A 19,915-nucleotide genomic window follows, 5' to 3' on the forward strand; every position below is an offset into this window, starting at 1 on the left:
TGAAGTGAATTTACTGCATTTATCAACCAAGTTACGTTTGTCTTATGAGAATAGCTTTACAGCAAATGACTTCCCCAGAGAGGTTACAGAAACAAAACTGCTTGCTATAATTGCTACATATTTCTTCAGCAAATACAGTCGTGCAAGATGTGAGGACTTGTATGTCTGAGCAAACCTGTAGCAATGGGAGGTCCTTTGCCCATCAAAAGTTGTGTGAAATTGCATCATGGCTGTGACCAACCCAAGTGCAAAGGGATGTTCCGCAGGCCCTTCCAGCCATGCCAACATATCTCAAAACCCAACAAAAATATAAGCAAGGGAGAGGAGAAAGTTCTCACCTGAGAGAAATGTCTGAGTCACAACCATTAAGGTCTTAAAAAGCAACAAAAAAAAGGGGGGGGGGTATGGAAGGTGAAGCAACTTTTTCCTCTTTTTGAGACCTATTTATAAGTAACAAAGGCACACACCAGTAATTACTAATGACAGTTAATTAAAGTTAGGGTTTTTGCCTTTTTTTTTTTTTACTTTTTCTTTTAAGAAAGTGCATAGCATTTTACTGCTGACATTTGAGAGTATTAACTTTCTTATGAATGTTTAAATTATATGTTTTTTCTAAGCTCAGTACAAGGTGCCTACTTACTACATGGCAACTTCATGGTAAATTTGCTTTCCAGGTTGTATCATAGCAGGTTCGCAGGCTTACTGAAGCTTTAGAAAAGGAAATTTCATACCTTCCTTCTATAGTGCCAATCAGTAAAATTGTAACTGCATTTTGAATCTCTTTGCTTTCCTTCATTTTTACCTTATTTTATGTAAATATTTCTACATCTGTGTATACATGCATAAGAGATGCAGATGAACATTGTCGAGAAGCTCCTAACTATTGTCTAGACCAATAATGAAACATGCTTAGTTGCTTCTGTAGTAAATCTAGTGGCAGCTAGTGGTGGGGTATGGTTTAGGAACGTGGCTAAATGCTGCTTGGCACAGACTCCCCTGGAGGAATACTGGCAGGTACATAAACTGCTCGTTGCTCAACAGTGGAAGGTGACTACAGCCTTCGGGACTGTTTGGGTCACGGACAGGTGCCACACAGAGGGTTTGGATGACACATCCAGAGCAGCGTCCTGACACTATGCTCCTGAGTAACATATCTGCAGGTCACCTGTGAGAAGCTGGTTAGATGGGGAAGCTGTGACAGTAGACACTCAGTACTCAGCTGGAGACTTGAGTCACTACAGTGACGAGAGCAAAATGACATACAGGAATATGCTGTCTCCAAATGGCAAGTTCCATTTTTTCCAACACTACTGTATGTTCTTTAGTGTCCCATGCACCCCTGCTGAGCTAAAAGCGACAGCAAAAGAACACCAGGAGCACAAATACTGTACAAGAAAGCAGCACAACAAGAAAGCAGGACTCGGGGAGTGAGGAAGATGGGTGGGATGCCAGAACACAAACAGTCCCCTGTAGCGGTTCCTGCCTGAGGGCTGCACTCAGCTGTGTGAGCAGAAGGCAGCACAGAAATGACAGGGTTGTCATCTACAGCAGGGGTTCTCCCTTTTAACATGATATTTCTAAAGGTGCAGATGCGCCCTTGCTCTCCCTATGTGGACTTCAGACACTACAGTTATAGCTAAATAAACCTATACCTTAATTAATTACATAAATAAAAAAAAAAAAATTAAGTAAAAAATCTACTAGATTTAAACTAAAAAGCACTTGGAGAAATGAAAAATTGTAGTTAAGGTTGTCTCATACATTACAGCACCACACCACTAACATATGCATTAATACGCAGAATAGCATTATTCTATACATGATCCTGTCATAACCTGTGCACACATACGCTGACCTGTATCTAGTTCACCTCACGTAGAGTTGTTACTGGTGTGACAGTCCACAGCTCCAAGGCTGAGCAGTCTGAGTGGTGGCTCTGTCAGAAGTCAGCAATTATTTTTGTAAAGCACTTTGTGTCATTACCATTGTAAACCAGTACAAATTGTTGCTCCCAGACTGAGGACATTGCCTAATTTAGGACAAAAACAGTGAGACTATAGAAAATCTGAAAAACATCCATTGTTATTGGTATATAAAAAAAAGTGCATCATTCTTTTAGAGTGGAGAAAAAAGCATGTGCTTGGAAAACCCTGGTCAGGCAAAAAAAAAAAAAAAAAAAAAGAAAGAAAGAAACAGGCTAAATTTCTTACAGCATATAGTTATTTATACAATTTTATATAAGTTCAGAAGGCACAAGATATAATTAAGATTTAATGTCCCAATGCACGATTCATGAATTCTGTGAATGTTATTCAAATTTCTGTATATTGGCACTACAATTGCTGGATTACACTGGAACTAGGTCACATATTTCTACAGGATATGCCCCATCTAAGAGAAGTCAATGTTATATTCAAAATACATGCAACGTTAGGTATACATTTAAAGGTGAGGTTCCTTTCAACCCAGTTCTTAGTACCGTCATAAGTTAAAGTTAGGCAATGGCTGCAAAGGCATATAAAGCTGAATTTAATCTACCAAATCTCCTGCATGGTTTATACTGAGAACAGCATGAAAAGACGTCTTTATTTCCTGATCACGAAGCAGGAACTGTAGTTCCAGTTTGTTTCCTAGTGAAACAATTACTATACAGTAGAAAAATGAGAGTTGTGCCTCCTGACTAATGCTTTGAACTTCAATCTTGGAAAAAAAAAAAAAGAATAAGAAAAAAAAAGAAAAAGAAAAGCATAAGTAATGCACTACCTTTTTGCATTTGTATCACCCAATTTTTTCAGTATGAAATATTCAAAGAGAACTAGTTTTATTATTGCAACAGACTATTCTCTACATCACCTTTATAAGCAGCATATTTCTTGGAATTTTTATGCATTTACTCATTTGGGGCTTTCACAGGAAACAGAAATGTATAGAATTATAACACAACAAATTTAAATTTTTAACCTTGAACAGTAGAGACCACTTTAGATAAAGAGCACTAAGAACACTTTCATACCCCAGAGAGGAAATACCCCAAGAGAGAAAATAACTGATGCTATTTTGACTGAGCAAAAAGTGGCATCTCCCTCCTTGTGCACGTGTTCTGCTGAGGCTCTTGAGTGGCTTTTGCTGCAATGCTCAGCATGGATATTGTGAAGACCTGGCCAGGTAGGGAAAGTTGGGAGGGCAGATTATTCATTATTCAGCTCACATTGAGATATTTTAATCAAATTTGGAACTCCCTGGAGATGAGCACACACAAAAGAAGGAGTATGTGATTACTCATCTGGCACTGCCATCAACTCAAATTTTGATAACTCCCCCACTCCTACCTGGTTGTGCTCCATGTAACAAAGGCAACCTGTTCTCTCTCCTCACACATTAATTAGCCTGTGTGGGATCAGTTAAACCAGCTTGCCTGATTGTTCCCAGGCAAGTCATATGGTTCTGCTCCAACTCTGCTTTTGATTCAGACAGGTCTCTTCCAGGCTTGAGGAGGACCATATTCAGCAATACAAATGTTATCAGACTTGAAACCCTTCCCTCTGATCATCAAACTGAAAATACACGGCACAAAATTGGCATATAAAGAAACTGCTTTTAGAAAGCTTGTTTCTAATTTGCTTGGTTTCTGCAACTACAATGTAGAAATCTCCCCTCATGTTTTAAAACAATGATTCAGCTGCTTTCTCAGGTGTCCCGAAAGCCCATCAGACAAATGCAGCAGTTAGCTGCTTGTTTTGCTACAGTGAATTCAGTACCTCCTTGGGAATATAAAATGAAGGATTAATGATAAAACATTTCATGTCTGATAGATACTGAAAGAATATATCTTCATCTGGTGAATTTTTTTAATTCTTTTTAAAAGAAAATTATCTCTACATAAAAAGCTTATACAGAAGGTTTTTATGTAAGGTATCCTTCTAGAAAGCCAAACATTGCTATGTTTTTAGTGTATAATTGCTTGTATATTTTTAACATGCAAGAGCTGTTTTCAAAGGTTCTCCAAAATTTTTCTAAAAGTATATCCTAAGACTATTATATTCCAAAAATGCACTCACCAGTGTAATTAGAGAAAATCAGAGTTGAACAGGGATTTCATTAGGCTAAAGGCTCCTCTTACAGGAGTCAAATGTTGAAAATGTCAGAAGTTCCCCAGTGTATTTCAACTTTAAAGATAGCAACAAATAACAAATTTTAAAATTATTTCAAATCCCTGAACATGCCAGAGTGAATATTATCTCTTTAATTGGATAGCATTTCTCCAAGCTTGCTAAGAAAGTAATTCTATGCACAATTTAGGAAGCAGAAAGCAGCAAACTAATCAAAGGAGCCTTTTGTCATATCACCTTTGCATTCAAGCTCCTTGTTAAACACCCATTCAAAAAAACACAAGGAGTCTCTCTTCATGCTAAGGTGGTGGTGATTGGGGGAAGGTAAAATGTACTTGTCAGGCTGTTTGGGAAGCCCAAATGCTGCTTAGGGATTATAGGCCAGGGTTTCATGGCTGTGCGATGCCCCGTGATGGGGGAGATCTCAGCCCTGCTAACTGGCTGCCCCATGAAATCCAGACACCCACCAAAGACTCTCTTGACAGGAGAGGATGAGGTGTGCTTGGCGTGGGAGGGCAGAGTCCTGCTGCTGTCTTGGTGCCCTGACCTGTGGGGCTGTAAGAGGAGACATCACCCTTCTGGGGGTGATGGAGCAGTGCAAAGGGCCCACCAGCATGGCCACGTGGGCTCCCGAGTACCAATTTTGCTTTTCCTGCTCAATCGCCTTCACACAGCACTTCACAAAACCTTCAGAGATGCCAAAAGTGTTCTTCTTTTGCAAGGGTGTGAAAACAGGATCTTCATGGCTTTTAATTGGAAATGAGAGGGCTGTTTTCGCAACTGAATGACTATGCTTGTTACTCTTGGTATTCCATCTGGGGTTTTAGAGCAGAAGACCAGAAAAATCCCCTTTTCTTTCCTCGAGTCTTAATGTATGAAGACTGATGAAAAGGAGAGGAACCCTTCCCCAGAGCACAGTCCAGCTGCAGGTAGAAGGGGCGCTGTAGCACAAGATGGCAACGGGTTGACCTGAGCCCATCACCTTGGTGAGGAAGAGGAGCAGGATGAAGGCCAGCCCTGGGCAGGAGGGAGCGTGGTGGCTGAATCCTGCAGCTTTGTTGCTGCAACCTACCCCCAGAGTTGCCATAGCAATCTGCTGAGAACTGGAGATGCATTTCAAAGGTAATTAATACCAAAAAAAAAAAAAAAGACACATCAAACCAGGTGATGGCATTGAACACACAGGAGCCCACTCCCCTGCAATCCCCAGGTGAGCAAGCAGTGCTGCTGCTCTGCAAAAAAGGTGCAGGGGGGGGTCCTGCTTTGCCCAAGGGAGAAATGACCAAGCACTCCTTAACGCTGTTGGGGGTTCACCTACAAAAACAGATAGCCTTGGAAACTGTCAGTTAAGCCTGCCTGGCCCAAGAGGGTGGTCAGCCCAAAGAGGCTGGTTCTGAGGGGCTTCTTTTGTCCAAGTGTCTTCTCTGACCAGTCACCTGTGCTGTCCTCTGTGCCTTAGGTAAGCTCTTGCACGAGCCTGGGCTGTTCTACAGGGGAAATATTCTCAGCAACTGGCTACTCACTTCCACTTCAGATTGCTCAATCAAAACATTGTCACTAACCAAGAAAATATTAGCTCCACTACAGCCTGGAAAACATGGAATAACATCTACCTAAATTCTGTTCCTATCCCACTGTAGCAACCTCCCTCCTCATTGAGTAATTTCTCAAGCCACTCAATTACCTATGCCCACTATTCATTTCTTTTAGTAATTATATTGTCTCTTTAGCTTCCTTCTCCTTCACAGTCTTTTATCTGAACAAGCATTACATTTATCTTTTTATGTATCACCTACATCAAAATGATGCCTTTATTTTTTTCTCTGTAAGGCAGAACCACCTTAACAGTTCCATTAGTTTTCCTTCTGGATTGCAAAGCCATGACTGCAGAATATTTGTTAATATCAAATCAGCATCCTCAAAACCAGAGAACGTGGGAGGACTGGCTTTTACTTCTGAGTAAATACAGAAAGATTAGGCAGAAAACATTAAAAAGCTATAGGATAAACCTCTGATGTGTCACACGCTGAGGAGTATATGCCTTCTTGCATAAAAAAAGCCGTAAATAGGTACATATATGGACAGCTATTATTGGTGTTGTGAAAGGCTTTTCCTGCAAAATGTGATTGCACAGTCTAGAGCCATTCAAGACTTGGTCACCCCTATGAGCAAGGGAGATAATAAGCGGTCCGTACAATTACAAGTTATACATGCACCAAGTAAGCAGAGAAAAAGGTTGATATTGCCTCTTCTATTACAAGGAACATCTGAAAGTTTGGGTGATAGTTTCAAAACTAACCAAAGGACATGCTTTTCTTTCCAGCCTGTAAAACATGCAACTCCTTGTTGCCACATGATATGCCTAAAAGTACACCCAAATTCAAAAGCAATAAAATTACATTTTAGAAGAATCTTCTCTTCCACAAAGAGATCTCTAACTCTTCCCTATAAATGTGTTTTTAAGCTCTATTGAAGGCAGGCTGTTAGCTGAAACTTCAGGCTCAATGCTCTCCACATGCTCTCCAGATGCAATCACTTGCACTTCCAGTTTTTTGTTGTTTTCTTTTTTCTTTTTTTTTTCTTTTTTTTTTTTTTTTTTAACTGCAAATAGTGAAGAGCCTGAGACCTGATACAGAACTACACAATTCAACATTTTTGGAAATATTTACTAAGCCTACATCTGCTGTGCAGAATCAAAAAGTTAGGCTTCAAGACAAAAAGACAAAATAGTTAAAAACACAAGCTTAGTGAATCTTTAATTCTGCAAGGAATACTCTCTTAAAGAAGCTGCATATTTGATGGCAAAAAGCTCACTAATTTTATTGTATAACATCAGGAATTGCTACCATTCATTACACATCGATATTCCAAATAGGCTTTACCAAATAGACTTCTCACTGATGCCTATGTAATTTGCAGTGACTTGAATTTATGTTCATCTTCATAAAAAAAAAATAAAATATATATATTCCAGAAATATAGGTGGAGATGTTCTAGTGGAATTATCCTGGTGCAACCACATAGAATTAGGCTATGAACTGATCTTTGATTTATATCACGTCTTTCATAACTAACATAAAAGAAGCACAGAAAAAAAGACTGCTTCTGGAAAAGAGAACCAAGGAAAATCATTCAGAAATACATAGAAATCATGCTACCTTTTATAGTGTCCTTGCTTTTATCTGATATATTAAAGATTTTACTGTGGTTACACAGGTAACAAAGTTCAGTGTGTACTGTGTGATACATTTATATAACAACTGTGTGGAAAAACAAGAACTTTCTCAATTCAAGTTTCTTATGAGAAAGTATACAAGGTAGGAATGGGCAAGGATTGATTTTTTTTTCTGGTTACAATATGGTGTGAGGCACTATATATATCAGCACAACTACTGGTGATGAAAAAGAGTTGGTGACTACAGTTTACATAATGGGGCTCAGAAACACTTGTCTATGTACTACAAAATACAACATGCACATGATCAGCTTAATCCGAAGGTCGTTTAACCAACGCCTTGCAATGGCAAGGCCTATGGGATCAGCAGGTGTGTGCATAAGCATGTGGGAGTTTCAGAATTGGAATGCCATAGTTAAAGGCCTAAGTGCAGACACCAACCTCCCCTGCCCAGTGTGGAATTATTACTAAAATTATATTTGCCCTGAAAGGAAGAGACGTTAATAAATCCCAGGAAACAGAGATGAAGATCTGCCTATATGCTTCTGGTCATTTATAATGGAGCTAGCTATGGCCACTGCAAAAGATAAGCAACCACAAGCTGAATACAAAAAATAGAAGAACAAAATAAGAAATAGGCTTATGACTTAGTCTTTTAAAATATCTACTCCATTTCAGTATGGTACAAATGAGTAAGTTATCTGAAAAAAAAGTCTCACCAAAGGCTTCTGGTGATGGTTATGGAAGACATGAGTTAAGGGAGTACTGTAAGAAGGTTTTATTCAGCAAAAGTAACAGTCACTTCAGCTAATTATGGGCAGAAATATTGCAGGGTTTATGACATAATCATGAGGTTATGCTGGATTCTCCTCCTTGGAGGATAACTTGGGGTGAGGAAATGGTTTGGTGTGCTAGTGCAGCCCACCTGAATGTGGCCCCAACACAAAATATATCCACTTGACTCACCTGCACAGCATGCTAAGCTGTACTATTCTGTGAAACAAATGCAAACACAGCGTGAATGCATTTACACTAGGTTTTCTTGTAAGAGAAATATGCCATTCTGTAGACAAAACGTTCTTAAAACAGGTTTTCTAACAGGGAGAAAGATTTAAAACACCACCATTCTCAATCATGGCACAGTGATAAGTCTGAGCGGATTTTCATTTGTAAAACCAATCATAACTCAAGGAACTTGTTCTACAGCTTATCCTCACTGTTACAGATGTATTTCTAGTATTCAGCATCCTGCCTCTGTCTCACCCCACTGCATTTCACCTTCTCTTCCCCAGCTACCCTGATGCTTCTTGTCTGTTCCCAACAAGCACTACAGATCATGACCCATGGAAAGTAGCTGTTTCCTATCCTAGTATCCAGGTAAGTTAAGGCTCCACTGTCTTGGTGGGGTCTGCTTTCCTTTCTTTGTTTATTTGGTTACACTCAGTAACCTCCTATTCCCCAGTGTCCTGGGGAGCAGTGATGCTCAGCAAAATGCACAGCCTCCTGGCAGCCGTGGCAGAAGTGCCAAACCCGGGTGGAATATGAAATCTCCCTGCCCTGCTCCTGATCTCTTCTGAGGAGAAGTCCAAAGACTGCAGGTGTCCCCTGGCTCCAAGAGATGGTGCTGGCTGCTCGTGGCCTTCTGACTGTGGCCTCGGCCTCCCACTTTCAGCCTCCCCTAAAGGTCAGGAGTAGTAAAATCGATCAAGAGCCCAAGTGCTATTTCCAAAAGTGACTTAAGAGCCTGCCTTTTCTTTTGAGTGAATTTTGTATTCTCAATACAAACCCTGTAGTCTTGTTTAGCTACAACATGTACAAGCTGAGAAAATTGGCTTGTTGCTCATAGAATCAAATTTCTTGATTTTGTCAAGATGCAAGGAGAGCCTGTGTATAATATGAAATTCAGATGGCCACTAGAAGGTGGCCACATCTGTGAGCAGAACTTGTAAATTGGACTGCAGAGTCCCTAAAACCATCACATTACAGTTAAAAATATAGCTTTTCTACTATAAAAGTCTGTGCATACACATAGGTGAATAAAAAAAAAAAAGAAGAAAAAAAGAAAATCTCTTGAAAATGAAATTTATTTTCTTAATTAAAAGTTGAAAACAAATAGTAAGGTATATTCTAGTAGGGAGTAAAGAAGCAGAAGAATTCTCTGAATAAGTATCTTCAAGCTTTTTATAGATTAAGTATGATTTTCATATTGGACTTCGAGCATTCACATTGTACAATTGTAAAAATAACACTTTCATGCCAAATGTAGAGGCTATTAAAATACTTTTATGTGAATTCTAAAACAGATTTTGCTATTTTTACCCCAGGAAAATACTCCCTAATTCTCTACGTCTTGTAGTCACCCGTTCTTAAGTGCTCTATAACAACTACTTTGCATTTATAGGAAATGCTGTGATAGCTGAAACCAGCCCCTCACATGGCCAAGCCACGTCTGTCGCTGCTGCATGCAAGCGTATCACCGAGCCCCCTTGAGCCAGCCAACTGCACCCAAAATCTCATTTTCATTTAACACAGAAATAAATTTGTGATTATCCCCAGTAATTTCTATTATGTACTCACAGAATCACAGAATCATCTAGGTTGGAAGAGACCTCCAAGATCACCTACTCCAACCTCTGACCTAACACTAACCTAAACCTCCCCTGGCACAACCTTAGGCCATTCCCCCTCATCCTATCACTGGGCATGGGCACTCTCACTAGCCTTGTTGGGAAAAGCCATCAAGGTAAACTTCCTACCCACCCAAACACTCACCTCCTTTATAACCTTGGAGCAGCAGAAAGTGTTTCCCCTCAGCCTTGCACGCCCCACTTCCCATTATAAGAAATTTCTCCTCATGCAGCCTGAGGTCATACCCGTCTGTGCAAGTAGAGTTTCTCCCCACGATGGGAACCCAAGCAGACCAGCTCAGACATGGACATAAAATGTTTAGATAGGTAAGGAGCAGAAAAATCATACCCTGTGGACAGGTCTTGCACTACCACTGATATCTGCCTACCCCTGAGTTTACAGACAGGAAAAATCTCCCAGGTGAGGTTTGTTTAATCTCACCTCCTCTTGTATTACTATAAATCTTTGTATGATTAAATCATGCCTGAAAATTGTTTTCAAATCAAAGGTTTTTTTTGGCAGTCTCTCTCCTCATTTTCTAATGATGATAAATCAAATACTTCCAAACAAATCAGTCATGATATTTTATATTCTGAAAGGGCAAACTTCATGCTTCTGTAACCCAGGAGAGAAGAAATAATTAGCTGTTATTATTTTGGGCTAGAAATGCTCAAAATGTGAAGCCAGAAAGCCATCCAACTTAAAATGTACTCATTTTCTTCGTGTAAATACAGTAAAATCCTGCAGAGAACTTGTTTCACACTTTGTCCATGACATCATACTACTCAATGGCATTGCACTTGGTACAATGATTTGGGAGTGCTCACTTACCAACTAGATCCAGAACTCACAAACTGGGGCCAGAAAAGGAGACAAACTGTTTATATTCCAGCTTTTGAACAATTTTTCAAAACAAAACTAGAAACCTGTTTTTTATTTAATGAGAACTAAGATCCTTGCAAAATTGCCTGATTATGGGGCTTATCATTTTTAAAAACAATCAAACAAACAAAACCTGTATTCTTGTGATATTTGTTTCATAAGAACTAGCAATGCTTGATGTTGAAAAACAATGGAAAAGCTTACAAATGAAACCTATGTGATTAGTGTAAGCTTTGAGCTTTAATAAGCGCTTGAGGACCAATGAAATTTCCAACTGACAGAAGGATGAGCCTCCACTTCCCGCTTATCTCCAGATAACATCTTCCTTTGCTGTTTAGATGCAGAATGGGTATAAGACAAGGGCACAGTCTTTTCCTTCCAGAAGTTCATCTCCCAAAAGCAAGCAGCGTTAGTCACCTCAGGTAACCAAGGTGTCATCTGGTAGCAAAAGTGAAGCCCAGGCAGAGGAGGTACCAGAGGCTTGCTGGTACCATAGAAGTGGGAATGATTTGGAGGGATGAAATCCCCTTGCCAAGTTTCATATAACAATATGGTAAATGCTATGCTAACAGAGACAGAACTTGGCAAACATCAGGCTAGTCTGCAAGGCATTTTTTTTTGTCTAGTCATGCTGTTAGTTTATAAGCTGTCATATTTGTTTGTTTGTCTGTTTTAGCCCAATTAGTTATATATTTTAAATCACCTGAGGTTTTTATCAACTTGAGCTACTTAATGTGGATTTGTGGGAAGCACAGGACTAATCAACTTCGTTAAGGCAAGAAAAATAACAGTTAAGCAGGAAAGCTTACCTAACATACTGTAAAGCACAAAGTGAAATGTGAAGTACTGTATGGCTGCAAATTAGGACTGTATAAAACACAGGTGAAGCAATCTTCCTGGTGTCAGCCAGGTGTGCTACACCCAGATTTGGATGTTGCTGCCCTGGGTGAGGCAGGAACTAGCTGGAAAACCAAGGGAAGTTCAACAAGAACAGTCAGAAGTCTAGAAAACAGTAGGTATGTGAAAAACTAGAACAACCTTCATAACAAACTTTCAGCTTAAAAAAGAGCTGCTGTAATGGAGTGGGTTGTTTTTTTATTCCATGCTGCAATGGACAGGAAATACTAGGCTTAAAATGCAGAGGGAAAAATTCAATATCCATTAGAAGAAAAAGTAAATTCCTTTTCAATACAGCGAAAAGTACTGTCTGGAGGGACTGATGAATGCCCACCACTGAGGGTACCTAAGGACAGATTCAGTAGACGTCACAGCTCCAGATTTAGAAGACAGAACTACACTGGATAACCTCTTGAAGTCAATTCCACATATAAATACACAAACTTGCAAATAACTTGCAAACTTGCACAGCACACTTACAGTTTCACCAGAACCTATAAAGAGGCTGAGATTTTAGCCTACATATGCTGCCTTCTTTCAGTGAAAAAAATTAGGAAAAAAGTAAGTAGAAATTAAAACACAAGGATCTAATGCCATTTTAGTAGTCCAAGAACATTCAATGAAGTTGCATAAGGCTGGCAGGTAGACCTTCATGAGATCTGGGACACTCTGGAGCAGCAGCTGGAGTCTAAAAGGAAAGGATAATCAGCCAAATACTAGGCTGAGGCCCTAGCAAAATTCATGAAAAATTGCCCCTCAACATTTATTTCATAGGCTTCCAAGACAATCTTCCTTTAACTTCATTTCACTCCATGAACCCAGAACTCTTTTAAAAATAGATTTAAGCAAACAAAACTGCTTTGTAACATTTTTTTTCCCCTAGAGTGTCCTTTCCAACAACAACAAAAAAATTCTAGCAAGATGCTGACTGCTTGCACTGAGAATCCCATCCCTGCAGGTTTTAATATCTCATCTTGCTTCCCACTACTGACAGTAATTAAACAAGAAAGCATGTTTACATGGTGACACTACAGAAGTTCAGCATGCTAATAGCTTAATAAAACTACATCTCTCCTATGTTCTCTGAGGCACTAATGACTCAGGTCCTTCTCTGCCTATGTTTAATAGTTACCTTGAAAGAACCTGAGAGCCACAGCTAGCAGATGGTAACACCTGGCAAGGAAATAGATATAATCCAAAAAGACCACAGTCCTCGTCTGTTCTCCCAGTCCTACTGGTACTGTGTCATGTTCTTCTGATTTAATTGTAATAGATTATGGAAAAAGTTTCCTTTTTTTTTTTTTTTTTTTTTTCCCAGCTTGGAGAAAAGTATTTAAAAATTATTAATTTAAAAAGAACATTCTTTTGCACACAGTATCTGGCTAAATTGTTTCATTATAGGTACATGTTTCCCTTGCATTTCAAAACTTTAGGGTTGGACCAAGTGCCTCTTGCATTTCAGAGAGGAACTATGACAATTCAAAAAAAATCCCAGTGAAAAAACGCTTCCTCGTGTTTTCTGCAGTGGTCGAATCTGAGTGTGTCTTTAACCTAATTTTCAGAGAGCTTGCAATAAGATTTATGTAAATAAGTAAATATTATATATTTTTCAGGTAAAGTAGGTATCAAATTTAGGATAGGATGCCTTCTTTTTAATGGGAATCTACATGGTAATTTTTCCGTTTTTTCTTTTTTCAGTTTTTCCTTTTCATACACAAAATAATTAAAAAAAAAAGCTATATATCCCCATTTAAGAAATGTATCTTATGCTTTTTAAAATGAAAGCACATTTGTAATTGGGGGGAGTATTTACAAGCTCAAAAAAAAGTTTTTTTTATATTGCTATTGAGAAAAAATTAGGAAACTATCACATACCCTTCTGTATGACAAGCAGGGAGTCCTAGAGGGTTTGGACTGCCTTCCCTGTACAGCATGTGAAGTGTTCTGCCACTTACTGGCTGTCTTTTTGTAAGGTCAGCCTGAGACAGAGCAGAGGCAGTTACAGAGCTCATTTATCCCAAGAAACAGAAAAATTAAACACAAACTAGAGATGGTTAAATGACACCTAACAAGAGAATTAATGCAGAACACAGGAGGAAAAAAAAAGGGCAGATATATATTATCAAGTCCATACATCCCTTGCTCCACGACCTGAAGGTGCCTCTGGTAGCATGGCTCCACTGATAACTACCAGCTTAGTAATGCAGCTGAGGATACTCTCTAAGAAAAGTATACTAAAAGAATGGTCATGTAAGAAATTCTCATCTCTATTTCTTTTGCTTGTAAAAAGACCATTTAATCCACATCTCAGGAAAAAACAGATGACCATTGTTGGCAATGACACCCAAAGCTATTAAAACCAAAATAAGAGTAGGAAAACACCTTATAAAATTTATGTTTTTGAATTTCACCTCTCCTTTGCATTTTTAGCAGCATGAGCAATGGAAATCAATTAAAATTTAAATGTGGCAACAGCATATTTGTGGGTAAAATGCATTCACATTTAAAAACACTAAGAGGCATAAAACTAAACTACTTTTATTTTTGTTGACAGCCCATATTGCTTTCTGAATTGCTACTCAGTAAATGATTCAATATTTGGCTTTCAAGTACCGCAGGCAATTTTTTCCCCTCCAATTGAAATTTAAAATCAGAATACAGAAATTTTGTATCCCGTCATTTTTACTTAGAATACAAAAACACTTGCATGATAGAGTTTATTTTGCTCGTGAGGATGGGAAGAGCTTTTTTATTATTATTATTATTATTATTAAATTTTAAATTTTGAATTAAAGAAGAGGCTCAGGACATATGAAGCCTAGTCCCAGTACTTGTCTATTCATCCTGGTATTTACAATAGTCTAAAACATACTTTTGTACACAAAACTGAATGTAGACATTTATATGGCAGCAAGAAAATGATCAAGCAGCTCTTGTTTGGGCTGAAAATTTTCCAAAATATGTACTTGCTTCTGGATCCTTATAGGAATTCCTACTCAGATAAACATGTATCTTAAAATTTCACAACTATAAAAGCTTTAGCTTTAGATATAAGCTAGATTATCAATGATGCTCTTTCCCCACCTATGAATTTTTAAATACAACATTTCTCTCATGTTTCACTGGACCCTATGATGAATGAAGAACCAAAAGGTCTAGTTAAAAGTAAGAAAAAAGTATGTACAGAAGATGCATGCTGTTCCTCCAAACATGTCGTGTGTTTGCTTTGGAAAGCAGGTCAGGCAGTATGTCGATGTCAGCCGCTGTCTTGTCCTGCTTCTTCTCTTTCCTTCCTCCCTGAAACAGCAGGCCACTGATGAAAATTTCTTCTGGAGACACAAACTATCTGTACCAAAGCACCACTGGCTTGTCATCTACAGTATAAGCCAACAAGCATAAGGTTGCATTTTTTAAGATAACTTGAATTTTTCACCAGGCTCATTCTGAGTGACCAGCACAGCTACCAGCTGGGTGCCTGGCTCTGGTAGGCCTCAGCGGGGAGAGGCCCAAATGCCATGGGATGGCTCGCAACGGAATTACAAATTAAAAGCCAGGTTGTGAACACAAGGCTCAGAAAAGAAAAACATAACAGCCTTTTCATTACTCTGTTTCAGTGTATGCACAGGCTGTGCCACCCAGAAGGATGGTGAACAGAAAAAAAAAAAAAAACACAAAAAACCTACAACCCCCCTTACCCCCCGCCCAACAACCCAACCCTGGCAAATACTTTGGTTTGTACATGATTGATGCTGGATGTATTAAGTTAGAATAACGTCCTCCTTAGCGTCCCAGAGGGTGCTGTACTTTGTGTGATTCGTCAGCCTCATAAGGAGTATTTCTAACGTGAAACATGACCTGTCATTTCTCATAGCTCTGCTTATTTAAGGCACTAGCAGGCGTGCACACCTTTGCTAACCTGAGAAATTCCAGAGGGGAAAATCTTAATGGCCTCTCCCTTGCCTCCTGGTGCAGGTAAAACTAACTAGGTGGTCAGATGACAGGACACCACTAATCCTCTCTCTCAAATGGAAAGAGGCTGTCAGAAAAGCAAACCGTCTTATTAATTTCAGACACACATCACCATCAGCTCCAGCGTGCACAATCCAGGCTTTGTACATTATTCATCCTAACTCCCACATTTCACTGTTGCTTAAACCCTGCCAAACTTAGAAGATACCCTATCCGAAAGGCAGAGGAGCAAAACTGAGAAGTGTGTTACATTGTGTACTACTTCACAATGTAGCATTTAATTATCAAACATCCATCTTTCTGAGATGGCATTTCTATTGCATAGTACAGTCCTCTTTTTAAAAGAGGCAAGCCTCCCTGTACCTGTATGTCAGAATTTGAAATACCTGACCTTATTCAGAGCATATTTTTACTAGTACAAACTCCTCCTTGAAGGAGTCAAGGATGTCCCCACCTGGGATGAACCACAGACGTACTTTCTTTGGCACCGCATGCAAAACTGTGCGTATTGCTAGTGAAGAGAGCCCTTAAAACCATCTGTGCTATTTTGTGAAAGCACTGACACCTTGAATGTCATTCTTCAACTGGTGGCTGGTGTGGGAGACAGTACTTTCAGTGTCTTTTACTACTCCCTCACTGGTGGTAGTGCAGGGACTCCCACTGGTGCTATTGCTCTCCACAGACTGTTTCAGGAGTAAGCACAAAAGGTGCAGGTTTCTCTGCACGGAGGTCAGTGGGGTCCACTCCAGTTACACTCTGCAGAGCACTAGTACCTGCTTCTCTTAAATGCTGACCCTGGAGTCGTTCCTGTTCCTTTCCCACAGACCAAAGAAGCCAATGAAAATGAAAAAAAAAACCAACCACCAAAAATACTTGGAAGTAATAACTGTCTGCCAAGAAGATCCTAGGTTCTCCTTGGTGTTAAGTGGTGAAATATGTCAAAACACAGTGAGCATGGACAACAGGGAGGCCCAAGGGGAAGGGGGTGGCAGTGAAGCTCATGACACACAGCTCTCTCATTCTGCTACCTCCAACTAACAGAAAACAGATCTGAAAAGGCACAACATGTCCTTCACAACTGAATCACTGACATACAACATGCTGTGCCATGCCACTCCCATGCTCTTTGTGTGTGGCTGCTTCACAGAATCATGGCAAGAAGGGATGCTTGGTGCCATAGCTCTTGCTGTTTTCATAGTCTCAGGAGCAAACACGAGTCACAGACAAACACAAATACCTCACAAGAGAATTCTCTTCCATTAAAAAGCAAGAGACTGACCATTACAGTGCCAATACAAAACATCTAAATGATTTACACAAAAGTCATCCAATTAGGGAAATAAAATAATCAAAAGTTAGCCGTGCAGTGTTAATGTGATATAATGAGACAAAAAAGAAGCAACTGAACACACAACAAAGTTAGGTCCTAATGGATCAAGACAGGAAAGGAAAACCCAGATTTTTAGTTTACCATGAGATATCTAGGCATTACAGGAGAACTGATACACAGAACTATTTGCAGTGTCAGGAAATTCTTGCAATATCTATTTCAGGCATAGAGTAGTGATTAACAGAGAGCAGATTCTTAGTTGCTGCAAATCAGTGTAGCCGTTGTAGAAAGTCAACAGAACTATGTAAATTATAGCAGCTGAGGATAGCATCTGAAGTAAAGCATAGAGTTCCTCATTTGTGGCGTGGCTATTTCAAAACATTTTCACAAAAGAAGTTGGAAGAAACAGGACTGCATTTCACGATTTGAACTCAGGAGGCTTTAAAATTGAGGACATAAAAACAAAAAGCTGAAAAAACAAACTTTTGGCAATGACTTTTGACTTGTACAGCCACAAGCACGAAGGAGCTGTATTCCCTGTCCTGCACAAACAGCAATAGAAATGATCAAGCTTTGAAACACATACATGTACATGTACACACGGGAACACATAGAATCATCCAAGAGTATAGAACTATGTCAGCATCACAAATGTGTAAGAGGCAGATAAATGCATTTAGATGGTTCATCTGATACCACTGCAGGGGAGGCTCAAGGAGAAGTTAAAACCTCTCTCAAAGGGGGAAGATCCCACCTCTCCCTCCAGCTGCAAGCTTTTATGTTCCCAGATCAACGGAGCTGCAGAGGCAATGAGGTAGCACACACACACAGGCACCCATCCTGACAGCAGGGTTACAAGCAATTCTCATTCCTCTCTGCTCAGAAGTTGGGATTTTGCAACTGAGAACACCCCTTGCACACAATCCGTTCTGCCTTTTTTTTTTTTTTTACTGGTAACCAAGCTGGAAAAAGCCAGTGTTGCAAACAGAACATTGTAGCCATAGCAACAAGCAATTCAGCACTTAAACTTTTCAACAGATTAAACAGAATTTTCTTTCTGTTTTTATAATTTCATGGTCAATAATTCACCATGAACACTTTACGTGTCTAGCTGGTCATTAATGTCTCAAAAACAATCTCTTATTAATGCTTCAAGCAAGAAAACCTCCTCACCTAAAGAATAATAGAAGTATGTGTATAAAGGCAGACCACTTGAAAATTAAACGTTTTTCTCCCTTTTTGCAAAATGGTAGGTAAAGGCAGAGAAGAGCCCAAGTTCTGGCTTGTTGGTCCAAGCAATAGCCCTTAATTTGGATTGTACACCATAAAGTGTTACCACGACCTCTAAAGGCCTTAAAAGTGTTGTTTAAAACAACTAGCATCTTAAGCCCTCCAGCAGGATCCCTGTGTGTAGGATCCCAAACAGCCCAGATACTCCACTGGGAAGTCTCCTTGTTACTTTTGCTCCAGTGACTGAGGGCATTTTTTTTTATATTGTTTTATAGCTATCAGTAAAAACCCATTTGAAAATCAAAATTGAAGGCTAAAAATAGGATAACACATTCTGCCCAGCTGATGAAACTTAACCCTGTTAATTAAAGAGCTTCATTTCACAGTCAGTAAGAGTCTAATATTACCCTAATGAATGTATGAGCTTTTTGGCAAGAGCCATGCATGAATGCAACTCAAATCATGCCTTTTCTCCTTTTAATGGCATCAGATTTAATATCTGCAAAGGAAATCACTGTTTTATCAAAGGCAAGAATTTGAGAAGTCTAGAACCTATTGACAAAAGCATAAGGAAAATGGAAAACTCTTGATCTCTCCCATGTAGACTAAGTAACGTCCATATGAATTATAATGCTCAACAAATGTACTAATTTAAAGAATTAACTTATGCAGATAGTTAATTATCCAAAGCTTTCACTACCCTCTCCTATCTCTCTACCATTTTTATACTTCTTTACTGTAGTGAAAAAAAAAAAAAAGATTTTGAAGGAACCAAATAGCACAAACCCTTTGAGAGCTTCAGGACCATCCTGCCTTCCTTGCCACTCCAGGCAACTTAATCATAGCATAACCCCACAGTTCATGGATGCAGGCTTTGTTGACAGACCCAACAACTTGGGCATGAACTGAACTTTGCTAGCAACACATGCTGAGAAGCTCCATAAATGACAGTGAAAGACAGAGCATGAAACAGACACAGAAATGTTTTTACATGTTCAAGAGGAGCAGGGACCATCCTCATACCCTGTTTATTTGGATTACCTTTGACAAGTAGCACTAATATCTATGGAGTTACTGTGCTACGTAAGAGACAGTTACACAGGGTTATGTTATATTTTAAACCCTGCTGGTCACATAGTTGTTTTCTAATATTTTTATAATTTGTTTTGAAATATTTTTTGAACTTCTGTCACTACAAATCACAAGGTAAGGAACAGGGGAAAACACACTCTCTTTTTCAACTTCTTTCAGGTTCTGGGCTGTCCTGTGACCTGTCTGCCTAGATATTACACAATGACAGCCAGACCCTGCACTTCAGGATTTACTGAGTGTTTCTAAAATCCAGACGGGGGCTGGCTGGAAACTTAGTACTGAGTATGTCCTGACATGTACACATGTCAGTGGGGAACAATACTGTGCAAGTAAAAGTGGGAAGAAAGCATGGAAGAAAAATCAACTTAGAACTAGGAATTACTAGTAGGACAAAGCTGGTGACCAGCCAATGGGGAAGTGTCTGGTGATCATGACAGATCATGCAGCACTCTGGCTGCTTACTAGGCCTTAATACATAAAGCTGATTAAAGAGGTGTGAAACAGAGGACCTGGTGAAATACGGGGGATGTTGGAAGACTGTTCTTTTTTAATTTTATTAATAGTTGAAAGGAAAAGACAACTTCTACATCACACGAACAGGAC

At 39.3% G+C, this 19,915-nt stretch overlaps 1 protein-coding gene across 9 annotated transcripts in view; it reads right to left on the reverse strand.

The window, feature by feature from the left end:
* Positions 1–19,915, reverse strand: part of CNKSR2 (connector enhancer of kinase suppressor of Ras 2) — a 221,638-nt gene that overhangs the window by 19,401 nt on the left and 182,322 nt on the right. The window lies entirely within an intron of this gene.

This window comes from Anas acuta, chromosome 1, assembly GCF_963932015.1.
Source record: "Anas acuta chromosome 1, bAnaAcu1.1, whole genome shotgun sequence".
In the NCBI taxonomy this organism is placed as follows: Eukaryota; Metazoa; Chordata; class Aves; order Anseriformes; family Anatidae; genus Anas; species Anas acuta.